The 24,926-nt window shown below is 47.5% G+C and overlaps 1 pseudogene across 1 annotated transcript; it reads left to right on the plus strand.

The window, feature by feature from the left end:
- Window positions 1–423: 423 nt before the first annotated feature.
- Window positions 424–24,191, plus strand: LOC311051518 (dynactin subunit 1-like; annotated as a pseudogene). The gene is made up of 17 exons: window positions 424–460; window positions 1,413–1,565; window positions 2,414–2,492; window positions 3,110–3,269; window positions 4,007–4,111; window positions 4,789–4,982; window positions 5,415–5,534; window positions 5,964–6,116; window positions 6,457–6,628; window positions 11,734–11,902; window positions 12,058–12,126; window positions 12,961–13,173; window positions 19,838–20,003; window positions 20,534–20,628; window positions 23,002–23,096; window positions 23,422–23,439; window positions 24,185–24,191. The product of its transcript is annotated as a dynactin subunit 1-like (transcript).
- The last annotated feature ends 735 nt before the right edge of the window (window positions 24,192–24,926 follow it).

Genomic DNA, 24,926 nt, shown 5'->3' on the forward strand with positions numbered 1-24,926 from the left:
TTATCAACAGTATTGCTATCATGTTTATTTATTTACCAGGGACAGTGCACATTAATCAACATGTTGGTTTTCACATCCGTGTAATGAACCAGAGTTAGCCAGAAGCTAGCTTTCATCTGTAGTCCCTGAGCAGGCTGTTAAAAGTGGTGATATAATTATCCATACAAAAACGGTTGTATTAATACCATACAAGACCAGAATAGACATAGTACAGGAGACAGAACAATTATATTTTAATGTTGGTGGACTTTACTGAGACAAAGGCAAACAACGTGGCTTTGACTGTATTGAGTATAACATGAGTTTAACTCTAGAAGGAGATGCTGTTGTAATTTGACAGCTACAGTAAATAGACATTCATTTGACGCACTGTTTGGTTCAACAAGTGTTTATCTGCACCGAGCATTGTACTGGGGTTGACTAATGTTAGAGGACGCCGTGCCTTTCTCTTGTTTCTCAAGTCTTTCGCTTGTTTCTCTCGCTATACCTGGCAACTGCCATGTCCGCTTATTGTAAAGCGGATGGTTGCGCTTCTTTTGGGGCTTGTTTTGGGGTTGAAAAGGACCGTATGAGAGTAGACGGTACACGGTCGGTCGTACCGTGTCGGTCGCGCATGCGCGCCACTCTCAATTGTATATTAGGATCATAATATTTATGATTATGTGCCCACATTTGCCTCTAAATTGTGGAGAAACTGTCGATGCGGAACCAAACTGTCAAGCAATTGTTTCCGCCCAGACACGTTTCACTGTCACACTGCTGAAAATAGCAGATCTACAAGCTCACAACGCGTCGCGCTATGGTCGCGCTGGTTAAGGTATGTTTTATAATGTAATCATTTATATCATAAAAGTAACTAGTAACTAAAGTTTTCAAATAATTGTAGTGGAGTAAAAGTACAATATTTGCCTCTGAGATGTAGTGGAGTAGAAGTAAAAGTATTGGAAATTGGAAATACTCAAGTAAAGTAGAAATACCTCAAAATTGTACTTAAGTACATCAGCGCTGACCATGTATCACACAGACTATGAAATCATGTCCGTTAGAGCAGTGGTTCCCAAACCTTTTAGCTCGAGACCCAAAATAAATCTTATGTCTCCCCGTGACCCAAACTAGTGAAAATAGCCGATCTACAAGCTCACAAGATGCGACATGTTGCGAGCTTGTAGATCTGCTATTTTCACAAATTCTTAAAAGTACTTTTCCCCCTCTAATCCCCACGTACAAGGAAGGCACAATCCATTTTATTTAGGATAGAGTGATTCAATGTCTTCAGTAGGGCTGTCAATCTTCCTCATATGATTGAATTTTCTGTGGCTATTTTAATCCATTTTTATGACACATTAATACAAATTAAATCAATTGCACAACAGATTTATCAATAAGCTTGTGCAATCTTGTTTTGTCTTCAGTTGCCAAGAAATTTGAAATTCCTAGTACCTCAGACTTAAAAGTCTATGATGACTTGAACACTGAAGTTGACGAGGAGGCGTTTCAGTTTTTTATAAAGAAACCAGACCTTGGTGTGTTGGAGATTTGTTCACCCCAAGACCCAAATCCTGAAGGTGAGTTCTGTTGCTTATCAACATGGAGCCTTATAGCCTCATTCATACAGTCCTGGCTAACCTAAAATGTCACACAGGTATATTTTTGTACTTTGAAATGATCTTTGTTTCTATACGCCCAATGTAAATAAAAGAGAGAAAGGGTCTGAGGAAGAACTATGTTGGTGTGTGGATCCTTCCGTATCTAATGTGAGCTTTTTACATTACACTTGCCACACACATTCCTCTCTTGCTGATCACACTTATGTCAACATTATTGCTAGATTCAGTGAGCCCCTCTGCAAGCAATTCCATTCCAATTTCCTTAAATATACTTGGCCACCAAATGTAGTGGCCTGTAGGGCCAGACTGAGGAACTTGAAGGGGTCCTTGGGGGGGTTCCAGGGGGTCCCCAGCTTGATTGATTGCTAGGAACCAAATCGACCCTTAATGGGTCTTTAACTCAGAGTCTATAGCGGGAACCAAATGGACCCGTAGTGGTCCATTTGGTTCCATTTACACACTCAGACTGATGCCTTGCCATGTAGATTGGGCTCCCAGAGATGAGAATCGTATGAAATGGGGGTCCGCGACCTCATGCAAAACAAACTGGGGGTCCTCAAAATGATAAAGGTTGATAATCACTGCTCAAAAATCTATGTACACATGTTTCTTAATGTTTTGTATCTGTCTCTCTTTCTCACCCATCCACCCCCGTCTCTCTGTCCAATGGTTCCTTGCTGTCTCTCTCATTCTTTCTCTCTCTCTGACTCCTCTCTCTACGCCACTCTCTCTATCAACCCTATCTCCCTGTGTGTATCTTTCTCTCCCACCTCTACCGGGTTCCTCTCATCACGCTGTCCCTCCAGGTACAGACGGCGCGGCCTCCAGCTACCATGTCAAACAGTTGGAGGAGCAGAACGGCAGGCTGAAGGAGGCCTTGGTCAGGTTAGTCAAAATGTGTACATCTGTTTAAAAACAACAGCAGTTGACCCAAATGGTTTCCAATCAGGAATGACTTGACAACAGCATGATAGTCATAATAACCATTATCCACAAAAGCAAGTGGTTTAAAAATAAACCACTTGACTTAAATGATATGTAGGTGTCCTCTGCTGCCTCGGACACACGCACGTTGTACTTTTACAATAAGAAGACATAGTCTGGTTATGGCATTGCCTCCCTGTCAAATTGTAAGCAGAGTTGTACCGATACTTGTATCGGAAAAGCTGCCGATACTGCCTAAAATGCTGGCATCTGTATTGGCGAGGATGCCATTCCGATACCACATAAATTACATGATATTTCATTCATATTTTGATTTCTTCAATTGATGTTGCACGACTGTTTTATACTTTTACTTGTACTATTTACCTGAGAGTGTACAAATTATATACTCTTGGAACCCCCTCAAGGAACCCAGATGGTCCCTGAACCCCACTTTGAGAACCACTGTCCTAGATTTGCTTAAATGAGATGCGCAAGTTATGGGGATCGGTAAGGGAAAAAATGGTATCGGTTACATCTCTAATTGTAAGTTGTTAACCCCCCTGTTATGTTCACAGGACGCGTGACCTGTCCTCGTCAGAGAAGCAGGAGCACGTGAAGCTGCAGAAGCAGACGGAGAAGAAGAACGTGGAGCTGGACACTGTGAGGAGCCAGAAGGAGAAACTCCAAGAGGACATGACACTAGCCGAGGCAACTATCGATGAGCTGAAAGAACAGGTACGGACAGTTAGAGCGAATCACTATCATTTTGAAGAGGGGGTACTGTCTTCCCCTGTATAGGATATGAACCACATGCTTAAAATGAAGATCATTTCATCTTTTTCTTTAAAAAGATGACTGCTAATTGTCTTTATCATTAAGACCTGAGGCCGATTCTGCAAATGCCTTCTAAACCAGTAGTTTTTCCAAGATCTTTCAAAAATGTTAAAAAATGGCAGATAAAATCTAAAATGACACAGATCCTTTCCCGTTTTTAAGGGGTAACATGTTCTAGTTTACTATTTCACCATATCTAAACTACTTTAACAATACATTTTACACACTTTAATTATACAATGAACAATCAAACAGCTAAGTATGCAATACACATGAACTTAATTTTATTTAACCACTTAAGCCCTAAAATTCTCACTTACATGCCCAAAATTGCGACGGGACGTTGAATGAAAGTGGTTAAATATTGTATTTGCTGATGCTGATATTGTCAAAAAAATAGAACGTTTAAAAGAACAAAAGCACAGCAAAAGAAACACAATACAAAGTGATGAAAAATTGTAAGAGGCAATCCATTTGGGTTAAACAGGTTTCCTTTGCAGATATGAATGTCATTCTGTCAAATTTGCAGATATTAGTGAATGGGATTGGGTGAAGTGACATTTAAATGGATATGGATAATTGTACGTGACTTTCAAACCATGTGCCTCTTGTAATGATTGTGTGTGTGTGTGTCACAGGTGGATGCTGCGCTGGGGTCAGAGGAGATGGTGGAGACCCTGACGGAGAGGAACCTGGACCTGGAGGAGAAAGTCCGGGAGCTGAGAGAGACGGTCACTGACCTGGTCAGTGCACCTGTGTTCTTCACCCCGACTTGCATGCAATCAGTGTTTCATAGCCCATTAAGACCTGAGGCCCATTTTACAAACGCCCTCTCAGTGGTTCTCAAACCTTTTCATGTCAAGGAATTGTACACAAATTGTTGTACAAGCTTGCAGCATGGCACGAAGTGACACGTTGTGAGCTTGTAGATCTGCTATTTTCAAAAGATTTGTACCGGTATACATTTTGAAAACTTAAAATGGGACATTCTGCATAAGGAATACTTTTACTTTTGGTATTTTAAAGGAATAGTTTACCCCGAAAATAACTTTCCGTCGCATTCCTAAGCCAATAATTTGATGACCGGCAGCGGTTCCGTATGGAGACACAAAGGAGATTCTTTGTATCTCCATACAGAACCGCTGCCGGTGAGTAATCGATAGAAAACGTAATTTTGGGCGTGACCCCTTACTATCCTTAAGTACATTTTGATGCCACTACTTTTGTAGTTTTGCCCAAGTAAATTTTGAATACCAGACCTTAGCTTGTAACAGTTTTCCTACATTGTAGTATTGATAATTTTACTTAAGTAAAAAGATTTGAGTACTCCTTCCACCACTGCATTTGGCTTTGTTCTACGCCTTACAATGTATATACTACCACACATGACGGTCGGTCCCCTCTTCTGTCCTCCCAACAGGAGGCCATTAATGACATGAACGACGAGCTCCAGGAGAACGGCAGGGAGACTGAGATGGAGCTGAGAGAGCAGCTGGACATGAGCGGGGGTGAAAGGTCTGCGAGGCCCACAAGAGAGTTGATGCTGCCGAGGAGACCATGGCCGATTACCAGCAGACCATCAACAAGTACAGAGAGCTCACTGCCAGCCTGCAGGTGCATAGATCACTACACACATACACGTTGTACTACTATACTTACTTACCGCAACATTTTAGGATGGATTTTCGTTTTAAATGCATTTTTTCCCCCATGAGTTTTTTTGCCGTTTGTAACCCTGAACCTAACTCTAAATCCTAATTCTGACCTGAATCTTTTCCTAATTGTAACCTTGGCTCTAAAAGTCTTTGTTAACAAATTCTCTTGTGGTGTCCAGGAAAATGGCCTTCACAAGGTCAATTTCTACTATACTTATGGGGACACGCGGCCCTCAAGTATATTCATAAACACACACACACACACACACACACACACACACACACACACACACACACAGGAATGGGAAGTGAGCTGCTATGATTATCAGTAGGTCGTCAGTAAATGCACATTGCTCACTGCTGTCTGTGTGTGCTTTTCCCTGTGCACCAGGAGACCAACAGAGAGCTGACCAACCAGCAGAATGCCAACGCTGAGCAGGTCCTGCTGCATCCTCCTGCAGAGATGTTTGATTTCAAGATAAAGTTTGCAGAGACCAAAGCTTATGCCAAGGTACGGCTGAGACGAATGTCAGAATGATAGGAATCTGATTGGGAGTTGATGGGGATTTTAATCAATCCAATGACAATAAAATGTCTAAAGTGACACTTTGGTACCACTACCACAAAACTCAAGCCAAGCCATACTGTAAAGAAATGGATTGGAAAAGGTTGTATCCAGTTTAACTGAGCACTAGGCTTACGTGATCATAATTCTTGTTAATGGCATCAATGGACATTTAGTTTAAAAGTTTTACATTAATAAAAGTTTAAGAAGAGTAATGAATAGTAACCGCTCATATCATAAAATTAGGATAATCATTTCTGGATCCTAAAATTATTACGATATTTATCAATTCCGATTCCTTCATTTTCATGGGTACCTGGCAGTTTGGATATGGTTCCTAATTTCTATACCCAACCGTGACTGTGTGTCTTCCAGGCCATCGAGATGGAACTGAGGAAGATAGAGGTGGGCCAGGCTAACCGCCAGGTGTCCCTCCTCACCGCCTTCATGCCTGAGTCCTTCCTCCGCCATGGAGGAGACCACGACTGTATCCTGGTGCTGCTGCTCATTCCAAGGCTCATCTGCAAGGTGTGTGTGATCTGCAAAAAAACGAAAAAAATAGTCTGACCAATGCCACATGGGTTCGATCCTGATTTTGGAGAGTCCTAGACCACTAATGTTTGACCGATCTTTTGTAAAAAAAAAAGTATTTTAATGTATTTAACAACATAAGCCCTGTTCATACATTTTCAGAAATAGCCTATCTACAAGCTCACAATGTGTCGTGAGCTTGTAGATCGACTATTTTTGTTATTGTTTTGAAAACGTTTGTTAATGTTCACTTAAAATGACATGCCCAAATAGGGACACTCTGTTGAAAGTGGTAAAACATTGGGACACATCGGCAGCCAACCGATGTATCGCTCAGGCTCTGCTTACCACCTGTTCCCAACATGTCCGTGTGTCATTTCCCCTGCAGGCGGAGTTGACCCCCTGCAGGGAACCGCGATGAGGGGATCCCGTGGAGAGCAGCTCAGCTTCGCCTCAGGACTGGTCTACTCCCTGGGCCTGCTGCAGGCCACTCTGCACAAATATGAACCGTGAGTGACTATCGCACATGAGAGACTAAATTGGGAATGTTGTCATTGGAGAATACCCACCATGCTAAAACTTTATAACAAGATTCCAAATAAATTAAAAGATTCTGGTAATGCTCCATGTTGCTATCCAGAACTGAACACCTTTATTCCCAATGTATTGAATATCTTCAATAAAAAATCAGTCCAATGAGAGACAACTTTTCTCGCTCGTATTTCGTTTATAAGTTTTGTCCTTGTAATGTTTCTATCTATCAATGATGAAACATAGATTCATTCAAGTTCATTTATTTAAGACTGGTCGGTGGCAGCACACAGCATACATCAGGTCTCTTGTATATACTAGTATCTGTAAATGTTTGTAGGCGTGGCCTATATATAGCATGGTATGATGGCATGGTACAAAGCATAGATGGTAGTAATGATGCCATCTAGTGGTCATTATAAATCATATCAACACATCCCCCTTTCTTGAAATGCTAAAAACCACAACAATACATCTGCACATCTCTGCTTAAACTGTTACAATACCATCTTTTCCTTTTTCTTTTTTTTTAAATAAACATGCATAACACATCAATGTCCATCATTTTTTTTTTCTTTTTTTTTAAATGCGTGCTCAAATGTGATAAGTGTTTTTTTTTTTTAGTTTTTAGTTTTTTTTTTTGTGCAAAAGGATACAGCTATGTGCTGTTCTTTTAGAGGACCAGTCTATCCGGTGGTTTAGACTGGCGTGTAGACCTTCTTAGTATAGGTGATGAAGGTGGAGGTGCAGCTGGAAGTGGCACACTTGTCACCTCAGCTGGCGATGGTGCTGCTGTTGTGCAAACTTCTTCATCATCAGTTGACTGTTCTTTAAGTGTCTCTGTTGTTTTTAACAAGCTCCGCCTATTCCTTCTCAGGACTTGACCATCTTCTGTTCTGACGGTGTAGGATCTCGGACCTACTTCCTCGAGAATTGTGGCTTTCTTGTTCCAGTTGTTTGAATCTTCAAGTCTCACTGTGTCATGTTGTGACAGTGGCACTAAAATTTTTGACACTTTGTCATAGTTTGCTTTCTGTCTGTTTTGTAGACACTTCTGTTTCTGTCTCACGATGTTATACTTCTTTTGTTTTGCAGTGTAAGGAAGCGTGGTTCGTAGCCTGCGTCCCATCAGAAGCTCAGCAGGAGACATTCCATGTTCTAGTGGTGATGCTCTGTAACTCAGTAGAGCTAGATATGGATCAGAACCACTCTCTCGTGCTTTCTTGAGCAGTTTTTTTACTATGTGCACACCTTTTTCTGCTTTACCATTGGACTGGGCATACAGGGGACTTGAGGTTACATGCTGGAAATCGTATTCTTCTGCAAAGTTCTGGAACTCCTTACAGTTGTAACATGGCCCGTTGTCACTTTGCAAAGTCTGACAAATTCCATGTCTCGCGAAGATAGATTTCATATGTGTAATCACACAAGTAGCTGTCATGCTGGAAAGCAGTGCGATCTCTGGATAATTTGAAAAATAATCTATGACTAGTAGATCATTTTTTCCATCCAAGTGGAACAAGTCAGTTCCCACTTTCTGCCAAGGCACACTAGGTAGTTCTGTGGTTATCATGGGCTCTTGTCAATGTCTGTGTTGATTCCTGGCCAATAAACTGCTGTTCTGGCTCTTCATTTGCATTTTTCCATTCCGAGGTGCCCCTCATGAAGTCTTTTCAACATTTCTTGTCTCAGTGTCTGAGGAATGACAATTCTGTTCTTTCTGAGTAAAAGTCCATTTATCACACTCAGCTCTGCTCTGATGTTGTAGTATTGTTGACATTCACCTTTTGGCCAGTTCTCTTCCAGATTTTTCATGACCCTCTGTAGTACTGGGTCCTTTTCAGTTTCTGCTGCAATCTTCTTAGATTTTCTGTCTGACACAGGTAATGCTTTTGCAATCATGTTCACATGTATTTGGACATCAATCTCTGTAGAGCTCACTGGTGTGTCACTCAGTGTCGTTGCCCTGGACAGTGCATCAGCCATAACTATGTGTTTACCTGGTGTGTATATCAGCTCGAAATCATAACGTTGCAGCTTCATCATTAGTCTTTGAATGCGTGGTGACATCTCACTTAGGTTTTTCTTTATGATGGATATTAATGGCTTGTGGTCTGTCTCTGCCACAAACTTTGGTAGGCCATACACATAACTGTGGAACTTTTCAAATCCATACACTAGTCCTAAGCACTCCTTTTCGATTTGTGCATAGCGACATTCAGTTATTGTCATTGTTCTTGACGCGTAGGCAACAGGTCTCCAATCTTCTCCATCAGCTTGTAGTAGCACTGCTCCTATTCCATTTTTGGACGAGTCAGTGGAAATCTTTATCCTTTTGGATGGGTCGAAAAACGTCAGCACTGGTTCTGTTGTGAGAATGGTTTTCAGTGTTTTCCACTCCTCTTCATGACTGTCAGTCCACTTAAAGTCACACTTGTGTTGTAACAGCTGTCTGAGGTGCACTGTTTTTGTTGATAAAGTTGGTATGAATTTTCCAATGAAATTGATCATTCCCAGCACTCTCAACACACCTTGCTTATCCTCAGGTCTCGGCATCTCCAGTATAGCTTTCACCTTGCGGATGTCAGGCTCGATACCTGCACTCGAAAGCCTGTCTCCCAGAAAGGTGATTTCTCCCACACCAAACTGACATTTTGCTCTGTTCAGTTTTAGTCCATGCCTTTTGATGTTTTGCAACACTTTGATGAGTCTCTCATTGTGCTGTTCCAGTGTGGATCCCCACACAACTACATCATCCACGTACACCCGTGCCCCTTCTACACCTTCCAATATGTGCTCCATGGTTCTGTGGAACACTTCAGGTGCAGAGCATATTCCAAAAGGCATTCTCTGGAATGAGTAGCGACCAAACGGTGTATTGAATGTACAGTACTTTGTGCTGTCCTCATGCAGTTTGATCTGCCAAAAGCCCTGTGAAGCATCCAATTTACTGAAGTACTTTGCACCGGCCATTTCACTTGTGATTTCCTCTCTTGTTGGAATATGATAATGTTCTCTTTTAATGTTTGCATTGAGGTCTTTTGGATCCATGCACACACGTAGATCTCCATTTGGTTTCTTGACACACACCATTGAATTCACCCACTCTGTGGGCTCCTCCACTCTCTTTATAACTCCCAGTGACGTCATTCGGTCGAGCTCTTGCTTCAGATTTTTATCTGAGCGGTGCTGGAACCCGCCTGGGAGCATGAATGACTGGCTGTGCATCATCTTTTAGTTGGATCTTGTAGGTGTATGGTAAGACACCAAACCCTCGGAATACATCTGTATACTGATCCACTATTGTCTCTACGTTATTCTGTGCATTTGTTTTGATGCTATACATCCTCTTCACTAGACCCAATAGTTCACATGCTTCATCTCCCAACAGTGAGTCATGTCCATCTGGAACTATTACAAACATGAGGTGATGCTCTTTGCCTTTAACTCTCACCTTCAGTCTGCACATTCCTCTTGTGGCGATGGGTTGTCCATTGTAGGCCTTCAGTGGAATTGGATTAGGACGAATATGTGGCTTCACTTTCATGTCCCTGATGTGAAGTTCATTTATCATGTTAGCCTTTGCTCCTGTATCCAGTTTGAAAGCAATAACAGCTCCATTTATGTGCAATGGCTCGGTCCACTTGTCCTGCTCCACTCGATTCACACTTGTCTGTTTCATCTCTTCAGACATGTTGTCCACATCCTGTGTCACCATGCCCACAAAGAAGGAATCACACAGGTCATTTTCCTCCTCCACTGTGTGTACACGTTCTCCTCTTCCTGGTTTCCCCTTGGAAAAGCACTGTTTGGAAAAGTGATTCTGTCCTTGACATTTGTGACACATTTTTCCATATGCTGGGCATTGTTTTGGTGCATGACGCCCACCACATCTTTTGCAATTAAAAGTCTCTGTTTTATTTCGCTGATTGAACTGCCTCGGAACTTTGTTGTGCGTCTTCTGTGACACCATGGCGATTGCTGCGCCATCTTTAGCGTCTCCAGCGAATGTTCTTGCATGCTGCATGGCTAATTCACTGGCGTGGCTTATTTTCACAGCCGATACAAGGGTTAGCTCTGTCTCTCTTAGCAACCTCTCTCTCAGTTTTGAATCTTGTATGCCAAACACAAGCTGATCACGGATCATAGAATCCTGCACAACTCCAAAGTTGCACGTTCTAGCTTTTAGCTTTAAGTCCGTTAGAAACACATCAAAACTTTCAGCTGGCTGTTGCATTCTCGAGCGAAACACATACCGTTCAAAGGTTTCATTCTTCTTTGGTGAACAGTGTTCATCAAACTTCTTGACAACCTCGTCAAACTTGTCTTTGTCTTCCGCATCGGCGAACACAAATGTGTTGTATACTTCCACGGCTTGTTGTCCCGCGACGGTCAGAAGCAATGCAATCCTCCGTGTATCCGCCTTTGTATCCAGTCCTACAGCCATCAGGTACAGCATGAAACGCTGTTTGAAGGTGCGCCACTCGTAGTCAACATTACCCGTCCAATTCACAGCATCTGGCGGCTTCACACTTTCCATCTTGACGACTCGTGACCCCACTCCTGGTACCATGTAATGTTTCTATCTATCAATGATGAAACATAGATTCATTCAAGTTCATTTATTTAAGACTGGTTGGTGGCAGCACACAGCATACATCAGGTCTCTTGTATATACTAGTATCTGTAAATGTTTGTAGGCGTGGCCTATATATAGCATGGTATGATGGCATGGTACAAAGCATAGATGGTAGTAATGATGCCATCTAGTGGTCATTATAAATCATATCAACACAGTCCTCTGTTAACTACTTTACCGTCATACCGTATGACGAATAGTGAAACTAGCAATTCTACAAGCTCACAACAATCTGCTATTTTTGCTGCAAGGGAAAGTGCAACATTGTATCATATTGGTCCCTGAATCTGAACAAAGCAAACGCACTACTGGTTTGAAAACACACTTAATGCATTACTTTTGAGCGTCCTGTGTATCACAAAAACCTTAACGTTATCGGTCTCTCCACTCTCGCCACTTCTAACATTATCTGTCCTTCCATTGTCATGTCCTCCTCTCATCCAGGGCTATGAGTGGCTGCAGTGTGGAGGTGTTTAAGAGGATGGGCATGCTGTACTCTGAAATGAGCGTCCACAAGCGCTCTCTGGACTACTTCATCGACCTGCTGCACAAAGACCAGCTGGATGAGACCATTCAAGTGGAGCCACTCACCAAGGCCATCAAATACTACCAGGTAACAACAATACAGGACCTCTAGGCTGCCATCTAGCATTTAAAACATGCACACATTTGTGTGTGTGTGTGTGTGTGTGTGTGTGTGTCTCTCTCCATGAAAAAACTGTGCTTGTTACTTGTCTGTAAGTAACTCACTACTGTTGTGTCCTCCAGCATCTGTACAGCATCCACCTGGCGGAGCACACAGAGGACTGCACCGTGCAGCTGGCTGACCACATCAAGGTATTTCAACGCCTTGTGATTTTATTTTGTCTTTATTTATTTTTTGTTGGTGTTTGCTGGGTTACATGTCGCCTTTCCGATGTTAACGAACCCTATACCTAACCCTAACCGCACGCGGAAGCCACTAGTCGGAGTGGCGAGATGTTTGACCTTTAATGCGGTCACACCCTTGCCCGTTAAAGCCGAAAGCAAGCTACGTACACTGCAACTGTAAAGACAAACGGATCTAACAAAATAAGACTAAGGAGGTTTATTTTGTAATTTGGTGATTTTTTAAAAATTCTGTTGTGATTTGGCACTATAGTCAAATTTAACAAATTGTCTCAAGACAGTTTACATATAGAGCAGAGACCCAACGTTTCCCCCCCTGAGAGAACATTTGGCAACAGTGGCAAGGAAAAAACTCTCCTTTTAACCACTTAAACCCTATACTTAGTTGACTGGATTCCCAAGAACTCTATTCTAGATCCACTCCTGTTTTCGCTCTACACTGAAATACATTGTCATCAAATGTTTGCCCCAGAATAGGGTTCATGTGGTTATTGGGAAGAAACCTTGGGCAGAACCAGGCTCTAGAGGGTGGGCGCCCCTGAGATACAGGGGAATGGAGAGAGAGAATAAGTGCCTGGTGTGCATGGATTCAAGTTCTCGCCACGACTGATTTCAGTCATTTGTATTCCATAGAAGCCAGCATGTCTTCTATGGCATCATGTTGCGCACCTATGCTCTCAATGCGCCTGTGACTGTTTCACAAATCACACATTACGACTTGGTCATACAAACCTTTTTCAGTCGTGAGATTGTATTTTGCTTTAATCCATGGGTGTGTCTCAGTTCATCCAGAGTGGCCTGGACTGTGTGGCAGTGGAGTCGGCTCGCCTGCGGGCCTTCCTGACCGCCGGTCAGGAGAGCTCCAGCCTCTGCATCCTGCCGAAGGACCTGGACACCTCCTGCTCCGACATCAGACAGTTCTGCAAGAAGATCCGTCGCCGCATGCCCGGAACGGACGTGATGGGAGCACCCGCCGCTGTCATGTTTGGACCACAGGTACACATACACCCATTCTACTGTCTGTACGGGTCAGTGATTCTCAAACCTTTGAATTTCAAGGAGCCCCCCCCCCCCCCCTAATTTTTATGTGCACTAGGCCACAGACCCCCATTTGATGCAATTCATCTCTGGGGTCAATTCTTCATCTCTGGGAACCCCAATCTACCCTGTAAAATATTTTTTCAATTAAACAAAAAGCTACTTTTTGATATAATCTTTCACTGATATATTTTTCACAATGACCATTCCACATACAGGTAAATGTTGTTTGACAACTTCTCTTAGAGTGTTTGCCCCTGACAACCGGGAATGTATTTCTTTATGTACTTTTACAGTTAATAACAGGATTCCCACGGTCATGAATTTCCTGGATATATTTTGAAATGAGAAAAACTGTCTGCCAGGCCTGGAAAATGTTTGGAATTCATCAAATGTTTTGGAAGATGTTTGGATATACATAGTTTTTGGCTATTGATTTTGTTCATAAAAAACATGTCTAACATTTCATGAAATATGTAACATGGTAAAATGCAGTGCTGCGTGAGAGCTGCCTATTATACAGAACATCACGTAACAAAAATAATACATCTACAAGCTAAGAACAAACGTTGTTAGCTTTTAGATCTGTTCTGTCATGTGACGCCTTTGCTCGAGGTCTGTCTTGGGGCATTGATGGAGTAAGAGCCTCATTATTGCCACCATACGATTGATATAGGCCTGGAAATAGGGTGAAAAAGTGATGGAAAAGTTTTGAAAATGACCAGGTAAAAATGTGTGGGAACCCTGACCAGTGCTTTAAAATATTACTGTCTATCCCTGAGTTTCCCCTCCCATTTTTAGACGCTCCGCTCTGAGACGCTCTGCTCTGAGACGCTCCGCTCTGAGACGCTCCGCTCTGAGACTGCTCCGCTCTGAGACGCTCCGCTCTGAGACGCTCCGCTCTGAGACTGCTCCGCTCTGAGACGCTCTGCTCTGAGACGCTCTGCTCTGAGACGCTCCGCTCTGAGACGCTCCGCTCCGCTCTGAGACTGCTCTGCTTTGAGACTGCTCTGCTCTGAGACGCTCTGCTCTGAGACGCTCCGCTCTGAGACGCTCCGCTCTGCTCTGAGACGCTCTGCTCCGCTCCGCTCTGAGACGCTCCGCTCCGCTCTGAGATGCTCCGCTCTGAGATGCTCCGTTCTGAGACGCTCTGCTCTGAGACGCTCTGAGACGCTCCGCTCTGAGACGCTCCGCTCTGAGACGCTCTGCTCTGACACGCTCTGCTCCGCTCCGCTCCGCTCCGAGACGCTCCGCTCTGCTCTGAGACGCTCTGCTCCGAGACGCTCCGCTCTGAGATGCTCCGCTCTGCTCCGCTCCGCTCTGAGACGCTCTGCTCCGCTCCGCTCTCAGACGCTCCGCTCTGCCCTGAGATGCTCCGCTCTGCTCTGAGACGCTCTGCTCCGCTCCGCTCTGAGACGCTCTGCTCTGAGACGCTCTGCTCCGCTCCGCTCTGAGACGCTCCGCTCCGCTCTGCTCTGAGACGCTCTGCTCCGAGACGCTCCGCTCTGAGACTGTTCCGCTCTGAGGCGCTCTGCTCCGCTCTGCTCTGAGACGCTCTGCTCCGCTCCGCTCTGAGATGCTCCGCTCTGCTCTGAGACGCTCTGAGATGCTCCGCTCCGCTCTGAGACGCTCTGAGATGCTCCGCTCCGCTCTGAGACGCTCTGAGATGCTCCGCTCTGCTCTGAGACGCTCTGAGATGCTCCGCTCCGCTCTGAGACGCTCTGAGATGCTCCGCTCCGCTCTGAGACGCTCTGCTCCGCTCCGCTCTGAGACGCTCTGCTCTGAGACGCTCTGAGATGCTCCGCTCTGCTCCGCTCCGCTCTGAGACGCTCTGCTCCGCTCCGCTCTGCTCTGAGATGCTCTGCTCCAAGACGCTCCGCTCTGAGACTGCTCCGCTCCGCTCTGCTCTGCTCCGCTCTGCTCTGCTCTGCTCCGCTCTGAGATGCTCCGCTCTGAGACGCTCTGCTCCGCTCTGCTCCGCTCCGCTCTGAGATGCTCCGCTCTGCTCCGCTCTGAGACGCTCTGCTCCGCTCCGCTCTGCTCTGAGATGCTCCGCTCTGAGATGCTCCGCTCCGCTCCGCTCTGAGACGCTCTACTCCGCTCCGCTCTGAGACGCTCCGCTCTGAGACTTTCTGCTCTGAGACGCTCTGCTCCGCTCCGCTCTGAGACGCTCCGCTTTGAGACACTCTGCTCTGAGACGCTCTGCTCCGCTCCGCTCTGAGACGCTCCGCTCTGCTCTGAGACGCTCTGCTCTGAGACGCTCTGCTCTGCTCCGCTCCGCTCTGAGGCGCTCTGCTCCGCTCTGCTCTGAGACGCTCTGCTCCGCTCCGCTCTGCTCCGCTCTGCTCTGAGACGCTCTGCTCCGCTCCGCTCTGAGACGCTCTGCTCCGCTCTGAGACGCTCCGCTCTGAGACGCTCTGCTCCGAGACGCTCCGCTCTGAGATGCTCCGCTCTGCTCCGCTCCGCTCTGAGACGCTCCGCTCTGAGACTGTTCCGCTCCGCTCTGAGACGCTCTGAGATGCTCCGCTCCGCTCTGAGACGCTCTGCTCTGAGACGCTCTGAGATGCTCCGCTCCGCTCTGAGACGCTCCGCTCCGCTCTCAGACGCTCCGCTCTGCTCTGAGATGCTCTGCTCCGAGACGCTCCGCTCTGAGACTGCTCCGCTCTGAGACGCTCTGCTCTGCTCCGCTCTGCTCTGAGATGCTCCGCTCTGAGATGCTCCGCTCTGCTCCGCTCTGAGACGCTCTGCTCCGCTCCGCTCTGAGACGCTCTGAGACGCTCTGCTCCGCTCCGCTCTGAGATGCTCCGCTCTGAGACGCTCCGCTCTGAGACGCTCCGCTCTGAGACGCTCTGCTCCGCTCCGCTCTGAGACGCTCCGCTCTGAGACACTCCGCTCTGCTCCGCTCCGCTCTGAGATGCTCCGCTCCGCTCCGCTCTGAGACGCTCTGCTCCGCTCCGCTCTGAGACTTTCTGCTCTGAGACGCTCTGCTCCGCTCTGAGACGCTCCGAGACACTCTGCTCCGCTCCGCTCTGAGATGCTCCGCTCTGAGACGCTCTGCTCTGAGACGCTCCGCTCTGAGACTGCTCCGCTCTGAGACGCTCTGAGACGCTCCGCTCTGAGACGCTCCGCTCTGAGACGCTCTGCTCTGAGACGCTCCGCTCTGAGACGCTCTGCTCTGAGACGCTCTGCTCTGAGACTGCTCCGCTCTGAGACGCTCTGCTCTGAGACGCTCCGCTCTGAGACTGCTCCGCTCTGAGACGCTCCGCTCCGCTCTGCTCTGAGACGCTCTGCTCCGCTCCGCTCTGCTCCGCTCCGCTCTGAGACGCTCTGCTCTGAGACGCTCTGAGATGCTCCGCTCTGCTCCGCTCTGAGACGCTCCGCTCTCAGACGCTCCGCTTTGCTCTGAGATGCTCCGCTCTGCTCTGAGACGCTCTGCTCCGCTCCGCTCTCAGACGCTCCGCTTTGCTCTGAGATGCTCCGCTCTGCTCTGAGACGCTCTGCTCCGCTCCGCTCTCAGACGCTCCGCTTTGCTCTGAGATGCTCCGCTCTGCTCTGAGACGCTCTGCTCTGAGACGCTCTGCTCCGCTCCGCTCTGAGACGCTCTGCTCCGCTCCGCTCTGAGACGCTCTGCTCCGCTCCGCTCTGAGACGCTCTGCTCTGAGACTGCTCTGCTCTGAGACGCTCCGCTCTGCTCTGAGACGCTCCGCTCTGCTCTGAGACGCTCTGCTCCGCTCCACTCTGAGACGCTCCGCTCTGAGACGCTCTGCTCCGCTCTGCTCCGCTCCGCTCTGAGACGCTCTGCTCTGAGACGCTCTGCTCCGCTCCGCTCTGAGACGCTCTGCTCCGCTCCGCTCTGAGACGCTCCGCTCTGAGACGCTCTGCTCCGCTCCGCTCTGAGACGCTCTGCTCTGAGACGCTCCGCTCCGCTCTGCTCTGAGACGCTCTGCTCTGAGACGCTCTGCTCCGCTCTGAGACGCTCTGCTCCGCTCTGAGACGCTCTGCTCTGAGACGCTCCGCTCTGAGACGCTCCGCTCTGAGACACTCTGCTCTGAGACGCTCTGCTCTGTTCTGCTCCGCTCTGCTCCGCTCTGAGACGCTCTGCTCCGCTCCGCTCTGAGACGCTCCGCTCTGAGACGCTCCGCTCTGAGACGCTCCGCTCTGAGACTTTCTGCTCTGAGACGCTCTGCTCTGCTCCGCTCCGCTCTGAGACGCTCCGCTCTGAGACACTCTGCTCTGAGACGCTCTGCTCCGCTCCGCTCTGAGATGCTCCGCTCCGCTCTGAGACGCTCTGCTCCGCTCCGCTCTGAGACGCTCTGCTCTGAGACGCTCTGCTCCGCTCCGCTCTGAGACGCTCCGCTCTGCTCCGCTCCGCTCTGAGACGCTCCGCTCTGCTCTGAGACGCTCTACTCCGCTCTGAGACGCTCCGCTCCGCTCTGAGATGCTCCGCTCTGAGACGCTCCGCTCCGCTCTGAGACGCTCCGCTCTGAGATGCTCCGCTCTGAGACGCTCTGCTCCGCTCTGCTCTGAGACGCTCTGAGACGCTCCGCTCTGAGACGCTCTGCTCTGAGACGCTCTTCTCCGCTCCGCTCTGAGACGCTCCGCTCTGCTCTGAGACGCTCTGCTCTGAGACGCTCTGCTCTGCTCCGCTCCGCTCTGAGGCGCTCTGCTCCGCTCCGCTCTGAGACGCTCTGCTCTGAGACGCTCTGCTCCGCTCCGCTCTGAGACGCTCTGCTCTGAGACGCTCTGAGATGCTCCGCTCTGCTCCGCTCCGCTCTCAGACGCTCTGCTCCGCTCCGCTCTGAGACGCTCCGCTCCGCTCTGAGACGCTCCGCTCTGAGACGCTCCGCTCTGAGACTTTCTGCTCTGAGACGCTCTGCTCCACTCCGCTCTGAGACGCTCTGCTCTGAGACGCTCCGCTCTGAGACGCTCCGCTCTGAGACGCTCTGCTCCGCTCCGCTCTGAGACGCTCTGCTCTGAGACGCTCTGAGATGCTCCGCTCCGCTCTGAGACGCTCCGCTCTCAGACGCTCAGCTCCGCTCCGCTCTGAGACGCTCTGCTCCGCTCCGCTCTGAGACGCTCCGCTCTGAGACGCTCCGCTCCGCTCTGCTCTGAGACGCTCTGCTCCGAGACGCTCCGCTCTGAGACTGCTCCGCTCTGAGACGCTCTGAGATGCTCCGCTCCGCTCTGAGACGCTCTGCTCTGAGACGCTCTGCTCCGCTCCGCTCTGAGACGCTCTGCTCCGCTCCGCTCTGAGACGCTCCGCTCCGCTCTGCTCTGAGACGCTCTGCTCCGAGACGCTCCGCTCTGAGACTGCTCCGCTCTGAGACGCTCTGCTCTGCTCCGCTCTGCTCTGCTCCGCTCTGAGACGCTCTGAGACGCTCCGCTCTGAGACGCTCTGCTCCGCTCCGCTCTGAGACGCTCAGCTCTGAGACGCTCCGCTCTGAGACTGCTCCGCTCTGAGACGCTCTGCTCTGCTCCGCTCTGAGACGCTCTGCTCTGAGACGCTCTGCTCTGAGACGCTCTGAGACGCTCCGCTCTGAGACGCTCTGCTCTGAGACGCTCTGCTCCGCTCCGCTCTGAGACGCTCCGCTCTGCTCCGCTCCGCTCTGAGACTGCTCTGCTCCGCTCCGCTCCGCTCTGAGACGCTCTGAGACGCTCCGCTCTGAGACGCTCTGCTCTGAGACGCTCTGCTCCGCTCCGCTCTGAGACGCTCCGCTCCGCTCTGAGACTTCTCTGCTCTGACGCTCTGCTCTGAGATGCTCTGACGCTCTGCTCTGAGATGCTCCGCTCTGAGACGCTCTGCTCTGAGACTGCTCTGCTCTGAGACGCTCTGCTCTGAGACGCTCCGCTCTGAGACGCTCCGCTCTGAGACTGCTCCGCTCTGAGACGCTCTGCTCTGAGACGCTCCGCTCTGAGACGCTCTGCTCCGCTCCGCTCTGCTCTGCTCTGCTCTGCTCCGCTCTGCTCCGCTCTGCTCTGCTCTGCTCTGCTCTGCTCTGAGACGCTCTGCTCTGAGACGCTCTGCTCTGAGACGCTCCGCTCTGAGACGCTCTGAGACGCTCCGCTCTGAGACGCTCTGCTCCGCTCCGCTCTGAGACGCTCGAGACGCTCCGCTATGAGACTGCTCTGCTCTGAGACGCTCTGCTCCGCTCTGAGACTGCTCCGCTCTGAGACGCTCTGCTCTGAGACGCTCCGCTCTGAGACGCTTTTACTTTTGGTATTTTAAAGGAATAGTTTACCCCGAAAATAACTTTCCGTCGCATTCCTAAGCCAATAATTTGATGACCGGCAGCGGTTCCGTATGGAGACACAAAGGAGATTCTTTGTATCTCCATACAGAACCGCTGCCGGTGAGTAATCGATAGAAAACGTCATTTTGGGCGTGACCCCTTACTATCCTTAAGTACATTATGATGCCACTACTTTTGTAGTTTTACCCATGTAAATTTTGAATACCAGACCTTAGATTGTAACAGTTTTCCTACATTGTAGTATTGATAATTTTACTTAAGTAAAAAGATTTGAGTACTCCTTCCACCACTGCATTTGGCTTTGTTCTACGCCTTACAATGTATATACTACCACACATGACGGTCGGTCCCCTCTTCTGTCCTCCCAACAGGAGGCCATTAATGACATGAACGACGAGCTCCAGGAGAACGGCAGGGAGACTGAGATGGAGCTGAGAGAGCAGCTGGACATGAGCGGGGGTGAAAGGTCTGCGAGGCCCACAAGAGAGTTGATGCTGCCCAGGAGACCATGGCCGATTACCAGCAGACCATCAACAAGTACAGAGAGCTCACTGCCAGCCTGCAGGTGCATAGATCACTACACACATACACGTTGTACTACTATACTTACTTACCGCAACATTTTAGGATGGATTTTCGTTTTAAATGCATTTTTTCCCCCATGAGTTTTTTTGCCGTTTGTAACCCTGAACCTAACTCTAAATCCTAATTCTGACCCCAACCTGAATCTTTTCCTAATTGTAACCTTGGCTCTAAAAGTCTTTGTTAACAAATTATCTTGTGGTGTCCAGGAAAATGGCCTTCACAAGGTCAATTTCTACTATACTTATGGGGACACGCGGCCCTCAAGTATATTCATAAACACACACACACACACACACACACACACACACACACACACACACACACACACACACACACACACACACACACACACACACACACACACACACACACACACACACACACACACAGGAATGAGAAGTGAGCTGCTATGATTATCAGTAGGTCGTCAGTAAATGCACATTGCTCACTGCTGTCTGTGTGTGCTTTTCCCTGTGCACCAGGAGACCAACAGAGAGCTGAGCAGGTCCTGCTGCATCCTCCTGCAGAGATGTTTGATTTCAAGATAAAGTTTGCAGAGACCAAAGCTTATGCCAAGGTACGGCTGAGACGAATGTCAGAATGATAGGAATCTGATTGGGAGTTGATGGGGATTTTAATCAATCCAATGACAATAAAATGTCTAAAGTGACACTTTGGTACCACTACCACAAAACTCAAGCCAAGCCATACTGGAAAGAAATGGATTTGAAAAGGTTGTATCCAGTTTAACTGAGCACTAGGCTTACGTGATCATAATTCTTGTTAATGGCATCAATGGACATTTAGTTTAAAAGTTTTACATTAATAAAAGTTTAAGAAGAGTAATGAATATCATATCATAAAATTAGGATAATCATTTCTGGATCCTAAAATTATTACGATATTTATCAATTCCGATTCCTTCATTTTCATGGGTACCTGGCAGTTTGGATATGGTTCCTAATTTCTATACCCAACCGTGACTGTGTGTCTTCCAGGCCATCGAGATGGAACTGAGGAAGATGGAGGTGGGCCAGGCTAACCGCCAGGTGTCCCTCCTCACCGCCTTCATGCCTGAGTCCTTCCTCCGCCATGGAGGAGACCACGACTGTATCCTGGTGCTGCTGCTCATTCCAAGGCTCATCTGCAAGGTGTGTGTGATCTGCAAAAAAACGAAAAAAATAGTCTGACCAATGCCACATGGGTTTGATCCTGATTTTGGAGAGTCCTAGACCACTAATGTTTGACCGATCTTTTGTAAAAAAAAAAGTATTTTAATGTATTTAACAACATAAGCCCTGTTCATACATTTTCAGAAATAGCCTATCTACAAGCTCACAATGTGTCGTGAGCTTGTAGATCGACTATTTTTGTTATTGTTTTGAAAACGTTTGTTAATGTTCACTTAAAATGACATGCCCAAATAGGGACACTCTGTTGAAAGTGGTAAAACATTGGGACACATCGGCAGCCAACCGATGTATCGCTCAGGCTCTGCTTACCACCTGTTCCCAACATGTCCGTGTGTCATTTCCCCTGCAGGCGGAGTTGACCCCCTGCAGGGAACCGCGATGAGGGGATCCCGTGGAGAGCAGCTCAGCTTCGCCTCAGGACTGGTCTACTCCCTGGGCCTGCTGCAGGCCACTCTGCACAAATATGAACCGTGAGTGACTATCGCACATGAGAGACTAAATTGGGAATGTTGTCATTGGAGAATACCCACCATGCTAAAACTTTATAACAAGATTCCAAATAAATTAAAAGATTCTGGTAATGCTCCATGTTGCTATCCAGAACTGAACACCTTTATTCCCAATGTATTGAATATCTTCAATAAAAATTCAGTCCAATGAGAGACAACTTTTCTCGCTCGTATTTCGTTTATAAGTTTTGTCCTCTGTTAACTACTTAAGCCCTACATACTTACCGTCATACCGTATGACGAATAGTGAAACTAGCAATTCTACAAGCTCACAACAATCTGCTATTTTTGCTGCAAGGGAAAGTGCAACATTGTATCATATTGGTCCCTGAATCTGAACAAAGCAAACGCACTACTGGTTTGAAAACACACTTAATGCATTACTTTTGAGCGTCCTGTGTATCACAAAAACCTTAACGTTATCGGTCTCTCCACTCTCGCCACTTCTAACATTATCTGTCCTTCCATTGTCATGTCCTCCTCTCATCCAGGGCTATGAGTGGCTGCAGTGTGGAGGTGTTTAAGAGGATGGGCACGCTGTACTCTGAAATGAGCGTCCACAAGCGCTCTCTGGACTACTTCATCGACCTGCTGCACAAAGACCAGCTGGATGAGACCATTCAAGTGGAGCCACTGAGAGGCCCATTTTACAAACGCCCTCTCAGTGGTTCTCAAACCTTTTCATGTCAAGGAATTGTACACAAATTGTTGTACAAGCTTGCAGCGTGGCACGAAGTGACACGTTGTGAGCTTGTAGATCTGCTATTTTCAAAAGATTTGTACCGGTATACATTTTGAAAACTTAAAATGGGACATTCTGCATAAGGAATACTTTTACTTTTGGTATTTTAAAGGAATAGTTTACCCCGAAAATAACTTTCCGTCGCATTCCTAAGCCAATAATTTGATGACCGGCAGCGGTTCCGTATGGAGACACAAAGGAGATTCTTTGTATCTCCATACAGAACCGCTGCCGGTGAGTAATCGATAGAAAACGTCATTTTGGGCGTGACCCCTTACTATCCTTAAGTACATTTTGATGCCACTACTTTTGTAGTTTTACCCAAGTAAATTTTGAATACCAGACCTTAGCTTTTAACAGTTTTCCTACATTGTAGTATTGATAATTTTACTTAAGTAAAAAGATTTGAGTACTCCTTCCACCACTGCATTTGGCTTTGTTCTACGCCTTACAATGTATATACTACCACACATGACGGTCGGTCCCCTCTTCTGTCCTCCCAACAGGAGGCCATTAATGACATGAACGACGAGCTCCAGGAGAACGGCAGGGAGACTGAGATGGAGCTGAGAGAGCAGCTGGACATGAGCGGGGGTGAAAGGTCTGCGAGGCCCACAAGAGAGTTGATGCTGCCCAGGAGACCATGGCCGATTACCAGCAGACCATCAACAAGTACAGAGAGCTCACTGCCAGCCTGCAGGTGCATAGATCACTACACACATACACGTTGTACTACTATACTTACTTACCGCAACATTTTAGGATGGATTTTCGTTTTAAATGCATTTTTTCCCCCATGAGTTTTTTTGCCGTTTGTAACCCTGAACCTAACTCTAAATCCTAATTCTGACCCCAACCTGAATCTTTTCCTAATTGTAACCTTGGCTCTAAAAGTCTTTGTTAACAAATTCTCTTGTGGTGTCCAGGAAAATGGCCTTCACAAGGTCAATTTCTACTATACTTATGGGGACACGCGGCCCTCAAGTATATTCATAAACATTTTAACCATTTATTTATGTCCACACAAAGGAGAGTATACAGGGACACAAATATTAAAGGTGCAGTGAGATTACATCACAAAATCATGGAATACGTCTTCATGATACAATAAGCATGTCACTCAGTTTCTCTATGGGTATAAGTAACAGCGTCTCCGCCATATGTGGCGGCTGCCAATTATAGCAGAAATAGAACAATACTTTGCCAGCCTTTTTGCCTCCTTTTTGGGCATCCCAAGTTGTTGGAACCCTCTAACAACCAGTCTGTGGGTATGTCCTAGGCTGCCAAATATAAAAACAAATAGTCTGCACGTATAGCCCAGCTCTGAGATGGTATGTAGAAGTGGTTGGTACTTAATGGCCTTGGTCATAAAGGCTTCCTCTAGGCTAGGGTCAAAGGTGCAGGCTATCTCTAATACAAACACTTCTCTGGACTCTTCATCAACCACAACAACATCTGGTGTATTAGCTGTCAAAGATGTAAATATGTCTGGGTTATCACAGAGATGAAACATGGATGAAATGACACGGGAATGTTTGTTCTCACTGAGGGTGCATGATTTTTTGATATGTCCTTTGCGATGAGTTCCACTATTCTATCGTGGCGTGCAATGTACATCCCTTTGTATGCATAACAGCCATTCAAGATGTGTGACAGTGTTTCAGTGATCTGTTCTGTGGTGTGGTGCAGACAATGAGGAGCTTGACTGGTGGGAAACCATATGGAAAGGTTGAGTCTGGTGGGAAGGACTTGTAGTCTGGCTTTTATAGTGAATGTGATGATGTCCTCATTGAGTGCAGTGTTCTTAAGGAATGAGTATGAGACAGAGTGATCAGCATAGGGAAGACAGGCGAGTTTCCCTTGGAGTTTTAGTCCAGTCCAGTGTTGTTGTTGTTGATGTTGGTGTAGATCCATGAGGACTCGTCTGGCACCTGTAGCTGTTAGCAGGTGACTGTGACCAGCATAGGTGACTGTTGCTCTGACCTGGGTGAGGGGGTCAGTTGTAATGTCCTCTGAGACCCTCACAGTCTCTGAGTCAGACCGCACCCACTCTAACGACACTCCAGTGCGGACACAGAGGTCGTTCAGGTCTGGCCAGTCAGACCAGACACCAAAACCAGCGGAACGGGTGTCGAGTTTTCCGCTGGGTTTCCTCCTGAATCCGAGGAAATGGGGCTCCGACTCCCTGGCCAGTGGGACCTTACGCCTCCTTAGGTCCAGGAACAGGGAGGATCGAGCCAGCTCCCTGACATCCTTGTCATCGTTATTCAGCATTTTCAGAAGATGTGAAATCCGCATGCTGGTGTAAATCCATTCCACGTTTGGCAGCCCCAATCCTCCCTCCCACTGTGGATGAAAGATAATGTCGCGTGTACTGTGTGAATTGAGTCCAAACCATTTTCGCACCAGGCTCACAGTTTTGTTGTTCATC

The sequence above is a fragment of the Gymnoscopelus microlampas genome, assembly GCF_963454915.1.
Source record: "Gymnoscopelus microlampas genome assembly, chromosome: 9".
Lineage (NCBI taxonomy): Eukaryota > Metazoa > Chordata > Actinopteri > Myctophiformes > Myctophidae > Gymnoscopelus > Gymnoscopelus microlampas.